Here is a 10489-nt window from a genome sequence, read left to right on the forward strand (position 1 = left end):
ATTATTATATATATAATTACTTTCTATAACTACTATTCAGTTGTTACGATAGTGTATTCGCTATATTCGCACTACTGTATTCATGAATACAGTAACAAAAGTCGCTTAAAAATAAGGGGTTACAGCTGTACGCGATTGAATTCACATGTATTCGCGCCATGTATTCATGAATACAACAACGACAATCACCTTAAAAATAGGTTTGTCTAGTTGTCTAATAAAGGAAATAGGATCAATTAGCGTGATACACTCCTAATACAACTCAACAAAATCAATCCTAACACGTCTCATTATCAACCTAATATGTATATAACTGTTGTATTTAGTGTATTTCAATATTTATTTTTTATTATTGCATTCATTAGATTCAATGTTTGTATTTACTTTATTCACTATTTTATATTCAGTATATTCAAATGTATTTGTATTAACAGTATTTTAGTTATTCCTAATAATATATTATATTTGTATCATTGTATGTGACTAAATAGCAAAGAAAAGAAGAAAGTTCGCCGGAGATGGCATTTTTCGGCCAAGCAAAATATTGTATACATTGTATAAAAACTAAAAATGGAGACTGAACAAAAACCTCGATCCTCAAATCTTCTCTGGCGTAGAAAATATTGCAGTATTTGTTGTTCATGTTACAGTACTCATGCTCTACTCGGATTATTCCGATATCGTTTTTGCTCCCCGCGCGGAGGCCCCAGCCTCAGAGTGATGAGCCCCTCCTTGCTATGGAGGAATCTGATTTTGAAGAAAGTGTCCGTCTTTTCCCTCTTTCTCCCAACATTTTAGAAGTATTTTCAATTGCAGTAACCCTAGAGGATTCGGCCAGAGAATTCACGATTAGAAGCAGGTATTTTGCTCGAAGAGAGAGAGAAAGAAGAAAAATTTTGTTGAGATTTTGAGAGAGAATCGTGTGTTAATTGAAAGAAAGAGAGAAAAAAACATAAATAGCGTATTTCACGCATCAATGGTAGTATATACCATAAATAACTATTTTGGTATAAAATATAAAAAGTAATTATAAAAAATAATATTTTAAAATTATTTTGATTTATAATAAATAGGGTGTTTGCCGTAGGAGCTAAAATTTCCTTATATAAATCTGATTAGTTTAGGCTGTCGTGGCATATCTTAGTGGCCAAGTTAAAGAAAGATGCCCATAAAAATAAAATAAATAAACAAACAAGCAAACAAATAAATAAATAAAGTTGAAGACATAGTAACCGAAAAAAGCGATAAAAAAAAATAAAAAAATGACACGTTGTGACAAAACACCCCCTTTACCCATTGTTCAGGCCTTCTTTCACATTATAAAATGCAAAGAATAATTGGACTCTCTGCATAATTTTATGTTCTTTTATCGAATTTAACTTTTTTATGAAATAAAATCTGACACTACCAAATCAGCTAAAAAATAATTATAAGTAAAGTGTTTATAAATTAAGAACGGTCTGGTCATCGTGGAATCAAACAAGTACCTACCTAATCATAATTAGAATCCATATTCTTATTTATATTTTCATGTTTTGAAGTGTTTAGCATTTTTTTAGTTTAATCACAGCATTAGGCTCTCCAGCATTTTTTTACCAGCAGCCAAGTATTTTAACGTTTCTTTTGTAAAGAGCAAGTCAGATGGTTTTCTCAGATGCGTGTGGCTTGGTCTGGTCTCTTCTTTTTTATTTTTGTTTTTATTGTATTTTATTTTATAGGGATGGCTCATTGCTAGTCTTTTCATCAGTCAATTCTACTTTAACAATTAAATATGAGCCAAAAAAACAAGCCTCGTGTACTTCTATATATACGAAAAAGAAATTATTTCATGTAAAGCTGCCTACCTTAAAGATTTTCTTGGAGGCTAGTCAAGACGTCGCCTATCTAATTCTCCATTATCTAATTTACAGAATCTTAGTAGCTTTTCTTCTCTTGTTTTTTCAAAAGAAATAAATAAATAAATAAACCATACATTCGTCTTAACGCAGCTTTCTAATAAGGTATGCTACTAAAAGAAAAATGTGATACAGGATATCATATAAAACTTTTCATAATATGTGGAACTAATTACCTAAAAAAATAAGGCGGAGCAACGTAACATGCTACTACAAAATATAAATTTTCATGAATAGCGTAAAGATTCTTTACACCACATAATGCCCACGGTATAAATAAGTTAAATTCTAAGAAACAGAGCATAACCAATTGGTTTGGCAACACACACGGCGGCAGAACCATTTTTTTTATTAAATGGGTCAAAATATAAAGAAGTAAACTCACAAAGAAATCAAAAGTTATCAATATATAGTGTATATTCATATATAAAAAATTACTTTAACTGCACACTGCGAAATTTTTCGACCAAGAGTGTCAAGTGTCAACTTGGGGTGTCGGTTGACACCTCTTGAATATACGTGGCTCCACCTTTAATCACTCATAAAACTCTCTGTTGAGTTTTTAGTCATAATTGAGGTGAATAGGAATGTGATGACCCAAAATGTCATTTTTAAATTTAATAATTAATTATGTGTTCTAAGACCTCGAAAAATACTATTTATCATTCCTCGACTTGCGTGCGCAGTCCGTAAAATTTTTCGAAAATTTTTTATGTGAAAAATAGATTAAACTGTGAATTCGAGCTTTAAAACTCAACTGGGTTGACTTTGGTCAATATTTTGAGCAAACGGAATCGGATAAGTATTTTGATAGTTTCGGTAGGTCTGTATCGTGATTTGGGACTTGGGCGTATGTCCGGAATCAAATTCCGAGGTCCCTAGCCCGAGATATAGAATATTGATGAAAAATTAAAAGTTTAAGTTCAAATAGTGACCGGATGTCGAATTATGTGCAAACGACCCCGGAATAAAATTTTGATAATTCCAACAGCTCCGTATTGTGATTTTGGACTTAGGAGCGTGATCGAAATTTTATTTGGAAGTCCGTAGTGAAATTAGGCTTGAAATGGCTAAAACAAGAATTTAAGTTTGGAAGTTTGACCGGGGAGTTGGAATTTAAATTTTATTCGAAAATTTTTATATCTCCGTTATGTCATTTATGACTTGTGTGCAAAATTTGAGGTCAATCGGACTTGATTTGATAGGTTTCGACATCGAATGTTGAAGTTGGAAATTCTAAGTTTTATTAAGCATGAATTGAAACATAATTTGTGGTTTTAGCGTCGTTTTAGGTGATTTGAGGTTTCAAATAAGTTCGTATGATGTTTTAGGACTTGTTGGTATATTTGGTTAAGGTCCCAAGGGCCTCGAGTGAGTTTCAGATGGTTAACAGATCAAAAGTTGGACTTAAAAAGCTGTTGCAATTTTTCCTCTTCTGTTGGACATTCTGGGGTGTGATCGAGCCCAGGTATCGAGCCCAGGGTTGATGAGGCTCAGGCTCGAGCTTGTGTATCGAAGCCAAGATCGAAGGTCCAGCTCGAGGGCCATGATCGAAGGCAATGCTCGAGGGCCATGATCGAGACCCAAGATCGAGGGTCACAATCGAAGGCTTAGGCTCGATGCCATGATAAAGGCTATGATCGAAGGACCAGGCTTGATGCCATAATCGAGGTCATGACCGAGGTTCAGGCTCGAGCCTGTGATCGAAGCCAAGATCGAGGCCTAGGCTCAAGGGCCATGATCGAAGCCACGATCGAGGCCCAGTTCGAGGCCCAATTTCGAAGGCTGCCTGGGTAGTTTTATAAAAAGAAGGTATTCGTTTTATTCCCTATTTTTAACAAATTGGAGCTTGAGTAGAGGCGATTTTGGATAGATTTTCAAGGAAAGACATTCGGGTAAGTGATTCTAACTCGGATTTAGTCTATATACACAAATATATCATTGGTTTCACCATTTAATTAGTGTTTTGAGATTGAAATTTGGGAAATTTTTTGAAATCTCATAGAAACGAATTTTTGAGATTTCGGTATCGATTCGGAGTAGGATATGAGTGAAACTGGTATGGTTGGACTCGTAATTGAATGGGTTGTCGGATTTCGTAACTTTCGCTAGATTTCGAGATGTGGACCCCACAGATAAATTTTTAATTAATTTCGGGATTTTTATTGAAAATGTAGTATTTTATTATAGGATTGATTCCTATAAATTTTAATGATTGTATCGAATTATTTTGGCTAGATTCGAGCCAGACAGAGTTGGATAATCGAGGAAAGGGTATACTAATGGATTAAATTGGAGCAAGACGAGGTAAGTCTCTTGTCTAATCTTGTGAGGGGGAAATTACCTCATAGGTGATTAAATTAAATAATTGTTGCTAATTGTTGGGACTACGTACGCACGAGGTGACGAGAGTTCGTGCGTAGCTACTATTAATGCTAAAGTCCGGGTAGTTTAGGACTCAAAACATGAATTACTTGTATAAATTATATTCTTTGTTTAATTAATATTACTTGTCTAATCTTGTGAATTGTTAGATAAAATTATTAAAGGATGGAAATCTCTTGTACTTGATTTTTCTGTTTAAATTAATTAATTGTTAAGAGAAATTGTTCTTCCTCCTGAATTTATCTTATAATAAATATACTCTCATTCCGGAAGTACATAAGAAAATTTTTTCCTTTCTTGTGGAGCGGGCCGAATGCCTCGGCAGGATAGATGAATCTATGGATCGTGCCGCACGTTCCTCGGCAGTGTACACAAAACTCTGGATCGGGTCGTACGGCCTCAGCAGAAATCGTGCTTGATAATAATAATTACACAATTTTTGGACAATTGAATTGTAACTTGTAAAGTTATTTAATAAATTAGAAATTTATTGAAATTGAATTGCAGCTTGTATAGCTATTTGATAAATTGGAATTTTTATTGAAATTGAAGGATTTAATTAATAGATTGGAAATTGTTACATTTGAAGGATTTTTATTATTTCTGCTAAATGAATAAAATTATTGTTAACTCTGTGAATCATGCTGATTTGAATAATTATAATTTATTCCATTTATTATTGTTGACCCTTAGTGAGTGTCAAAGTCGGCTATCTCGTCTCTACCACTTCGAGATTAAGCTTGATACTTACTGGATACACGTTGTTTACGTACTCATGCTACACTTGCTTCACTCTTTGTACAGGATCTGAGACAGATACGAGTGAAGGACCTATCATAGCACATTCTCGTTATCCAGGAGCGTAGTGGTGAGCTGCCTTTCTGAGCCATCCTGCAACTACCAGTGCCTCTTCTTGTATTCTTAATTCTGTCTATTTGCATTTCAGACAGTATTTGAAGTTTTATATAATCTACTAGATGCTCATACACTTGTGACATCAGGTCTTGGCACACACATTGATAGAATTTGATCTCTTATTATTTTTCTTGGATTTAAATTTTATCGATATATGTTTAATTTATTAGTTGGCTTGCCTAGCTGTAGTGTTGGGCGCCATCACGACCTATAGGTGAAATTGAGTCGTGACAACATGGTATCAGAGCACTAGGTTCACGTAGGTTTCGCAAAATATGAGCAGACCTAATAGAGTCGTGCGGATCGGTGCGGAGACGTCTGTATTTGTCTTCAAGAGGCTATAGGATGTTAGGAAATTATCTTTCTTCATATTTTATCGTGCAGTTAATGTAGTACTAAATATCCTTCTTTTATTCTCTCACAGATAGTGAGAACGCGCTCTAATGAGGTTCCAGACCAGGAAAGAGCTACTCCCCCAGTTGCTAGAGGCTGAGGCTGAAGCCGGGGGAGGGCTCCAACCCGTGGTAGAGGGAGAGGACATCCCAGGACTGTTCCAGTTATGCCACCAGTGGGTCCAGCAGAGAATCCCAATATTGAGGAGCAGGATGAGGTGCCTGTAGCAAAGCCAGCTCCGGTGGATTTCACATCTGCACCGGGATTTCAGGATGTCATGGGTCGTATGCTGTGGTTCATGGATAATATGACTCAGGCCGGTTTATTTTCGGCAGACCCAGCCACATCTCAGGCAGGTGGGGGAGCACAGACCCCTACCGCGCAGGCTCATGGATAGGCAACTGTTGTATATCAGACCTAAGGTACACTACCCGTGGGTAGAGCCCAGCCAGTGGCAGCAGCTACACCTGAGCCCAGGCCAGCTGTAGCCGCCGATCCTCAGAAACTATTGGACAGATGGACTAGACTACATCCTCCTATTTTTGGGGGAGAGCAACATGAGGATCCCCAGGATTTCATTGATCGGTGCAAGGATAGACTGTATAACATGAGGATATTGGAGTCTCATGGGATAGACTTTGCTAGTTTTCAGCTAGAGAGCAGAGCCCATAGATGGTGGCAGTCTTATGTTCTTGGCAGACCAGAAGATTCTCCTCCCATGACTTGGGACAGGTTTACCCGTATCTTCCTGGACAGGTATATTCCACCCTCCCAGAGGGAAGAGTTGAGGTTTCAGTTTGAGCAGCTCTAGTAGGGTCAGATGTCAGTGACCGATTATGAGGCAAGGTTTTCTGAGTTATCTCGCCATGCACTTATGATACTCCCTACTGAGATGGAGAGAGTGCGGAGGTTTGTTGCGGGTTTACATACTGGCATTCAGGCCACTATGGCTCGAGAGGTTGAGATAGGTACTGCTTATGAGCTAGTCGTGGAGATAGCCCGGAGGATTGAGGGTGTACGTCAGCGTAGCCGAGACCAGGTTACTAGAGATAAGCGGTTTAGGTATTCTGGAGAGTTTAGAGGTGCTCCGTCTGGGGGCAGAGGTCAGTTCGTGAGAGGGCAGTCCAGCAGGCCCCTATATCCATCACCACCGCCTTCTCGAGGTGCTCCAGTACGACCCTATCTCAGTGCTATACCAGAGAGTTCTTATCGCCCACCAGCTATTCAGGGTTCTTCTAGTGGGTATTCAGGTCACCAGGGCTAGACTTCTAGTTAGCAGCTTATCGCACCGAAAAGTTGTTACGAATGCGGGGATCCCAGTCACATGCGAAGATTCTGCCCTAGACTGTAGGGTAGACCAGTGTCGTAGGGTCAGCAGCCTATGATTACCGCACCAGTTGCTCCACCAGCAGTCCGACCACCAAGAGGTGGAGGACGGGTGGGTAGGGGTCGTCCTAGAGGTGGAGGTCAGCCAGGCGGAGGCCAGCCAGTTAGCGCTCCAGCTCGGTTCTATGCTTTTCCGGCCAGACCAGATGCATAGGCCTCAGATGCCGTGATTACAGGTATTATTTCTGTTTGCGGCAAAGATACCTCAGTACTATTTGATCCAGGATCCACGTATTCATATGTGTCATCTCTATTTGCTCCATTCCTGGCAATTCTTATGAGTCCTTGAGTACTCCTGTTTATGTGTCCACTCCTGTGGGCGATTCTGTTGTTGTGAACCGGATCTACCAGTCCTGTATTATTACATTCTGTGGTTATGAAACTAGAGCAGATCTCCTATTGCTTGAGATGATCGATTTTGAAATTATTATGGGAATGGACTGGTTATCTCCATACCATGCTATTCTAGATTGTCATGCCAAGACTATTACCTTGGCTATTCCAACATTGCCTAAGCTGGAGTGGAAGGGTTCACTTGTTAATTCATTTAATCGAGTTATTTCTTTCATAAAGGCTCAACACATAGTTGAGAATGGTTGTTTGGCTTATCTAGCCTATGTTCGGGATACTACTGCAGAGACTCCGGCTATTGATTCAATGCCTGTAGTTCGGGAGTTCTCTGATGTATGTCCGTCAGATCTTCCAGGTATGCCACCTGATCGTGATATTGATTTCTGTATTGACTTGGCTTCAGATACCCAACCTATATCTATCCCACCGTATCACATGGCTCCGAATGAATTGAAAGAACAGCTTGAGGAGTTACTAGCCAAAGGGTTCGTCAGACCAAGTGTATTGCCTTGGGGTGCACTGATATTATTTGTGAAGAAGAAAGATGGAACAATGCGGATGTGTATTGATTATCGTCAACTGAACAAAGTCACTATTAAGAACAAGTACCCGTTGCCGCGTATTCATGATCTATTTGACCAGTTGCAGGGTGCTAGGGTATTCTCTAAGATCGACTTGAGGTCGGGGTACCATCAGTTGAAGATTCGGGATTCAGATGTTTCGAAGACTGCTTTTCGGACTAGATATGGTCATTATGAGTTTCTGGTGATGTCCTTCGGTTTAACTAACGGCCCGGCATCGTTTATGGATCTGATGAACAGGGTATTCATGCCATATATTGATTCGTTTGTCATTATCTTTATTGATGACATTTTGATCTACTCGCGTAGTAAGGAGGAGCATGAGCAGTATATGAGAGTAGTGCTTCAGACATTGCGGGAACAAAAGCTATATGCTAAGTTCTCTAAATGTGAGTTTTGTCTAGAGTCTGTAGCATTTTGGGGGCATATTGTATCGGGTGATGGTATTAAGGTTTATCCCAAAAAGGTTGATGCAATTCAGAATTGGCATCGTCCCACTTCGGCGACTGAGATCAGGAGTTTTCTGGGTTTAACAGGTTATTATCGTCGGTTCGTGGAAGATTTTTCATCTATTGCAGCACCTTTGACCGAATTAACCCAGAAGGGTGCTCCGTTCCGATGGTCTGATGATTGTGAGGAGAGCTTTCAGAAGCTCAAGACATCATTGACTACAACACTAGTATTGGTGTTGCCTTCCAGTTCAGGGATGTATACAGTGTATTGTGACGCTTCACGCGTTGGTTTGGGTTGTGTATTGATGCAGGAAAGGTGAGTTATTGCATATGCTTCACGTCAGCTGAAGCCCCGCGAGAAGAATTATCCAGTACATGATTTGGAGTTAGCTGCGATTGTTCACGCTCTTAAGATTTGGAGGCATTATCTTTATGGGGTGTCTTGTGAAGTTTACACTGATCATCGCAGTTTGCAGCATTTGTTCAAGCAGAGGGACCTAAATTTGAGGCATCGCAGATGGCTGGAGTTACTGAAAGACTATGATATTACTATCCTATATCATCCGGGCAAAGCAAATGTGGTTGCAGATGCCTTGAGTAGAAAGGCGGAGAGTATGGGTAGCTTGGCTTTCATTTCAGCAGAGGAAAGGCCGTTGGCTTCGGATATTCATTCCTTGGCTAACAGACTTGTGCGGCTGGATATTTCAGAGCCAGCTGAGTTCTTACACGTGTTGTAGCTCAGTCTTTACTATATGAGCGGATCAAGGCTCGCCGGTATGATGATCCACACTTAACGGTTCTTCGAGAAATGGTACTACGGGGTGGTGCCAAGGAAGTTACTATTGGAGCGGATGGTGTTCTGCGAATCCAGGATCGTCTATGTGTCCCTAGTATGGATGGACTGAGGAAAAAGATCCTAGAAGAGGCACACAGTTCTCGGTATTCTATTCATCCAGGTACTACGAAGATGTATCGTGATTTGAGGCAACATTATTGGTGGAGGCGAATGAAAAAGGACATAGTTGAGTATGTAGCTAGGTGTCTAAATTGCTAGCAAGTTAAATATGAGCACCAGAGGCCAGGTGGCCTACTTCAGCAGATGACTATACCGTAGTGGAAATGGGAGCACATCACTATGGACTTTGTAGTTGGGTTGTCGCGGACCTTGCGGAAGTTTGATGCAATTTGGGTCATTGTTGATAGGCTGACCAAGTTGGCACATTTTATTCCTGTTGTGACTACGTATACTTCAGATAGGTTGGCCCAGATATATATATCCAGAAGATAGTTCGGTTGCACGGTGTGCCAATTTCTATCATATTAGATAGAGGCCCTCAGTTTACTTCACATTTCTGGAGAGCCGTACAGAGTGAGTTGGGGACCCGTGTAGAGCTCAACACAGCCTTTCATCCGCAGACCGACGGGCAGCCAGAGCAGACAATTCAGATTTTGGAGGATATGCTCAGGGCATGTGTGATTGACTTTGGAGGTTAGTGGGATCGTTTCTTGCCTTTGGCCGAGTTCGCTTATAGTAACAGTTACCAATCCAGTATCGAGATAGCTCTATTTGAGGCTTTATATGGTCAGCGATATCGTTCGCCCATCGGGTGGTTTGATCCCGGTAAGGCCAAATTATACGGTACTGATTTGGTGAAAGATGCCTTGGAAAAGGTAAAGTTGATTCAGGAGCGACTTCGTACAACACAGTCCAGACAGAAGAGTTACGCATATCAAAAAGCGCGAGATTTATCATTTATGATGGGTGAAAGAGTTCTCTTGAAGGTTTCACCGATGAAGGGAATCATGAGATTCGGGAAGAAGGGCAAGTTGAGCCCAAGGTTTATAGGCCCATTTGAGGTGTTGAGACGAGTTGGGGAGGTTGCGTATGAGCTTCCATTGCCTCCCAGCCTATCAGGAGTTCATTCGGTTTTCCATGTATCTATGCTCCGGAAGTATCATGCCGACCTATCACATGTGTTAGACTTCTGCACAGTTCAGCTAGATAGTAGCTTGGGTTATGAAGAGGAGCCAGTTGCCATTGTTGATAAACAGGTTCGACAGTTGAGGTCCAAGAGGATTTCCACAGTAAAAATCCAGTGGAGGGGCCAACCAGTCGAGGAAGCGACTTGGG

Source organism: Nicotiana tabacum, chromosome 15 (genome assembly GCF_000715075.1).
Source record: "Nicotiana tabacum cultivar K326 chromosome 15, ASM71507v2, whole genome shotgun sequence".
In the NCBI taxonomy this organism is placed as follows: domain Eukaryota; kingdom Viridiplantae; phylum Streptophyta; class Magnoliopsida; order Solanales; family Solanaceae; genus Nicotiana; species Nicotiana tabacum.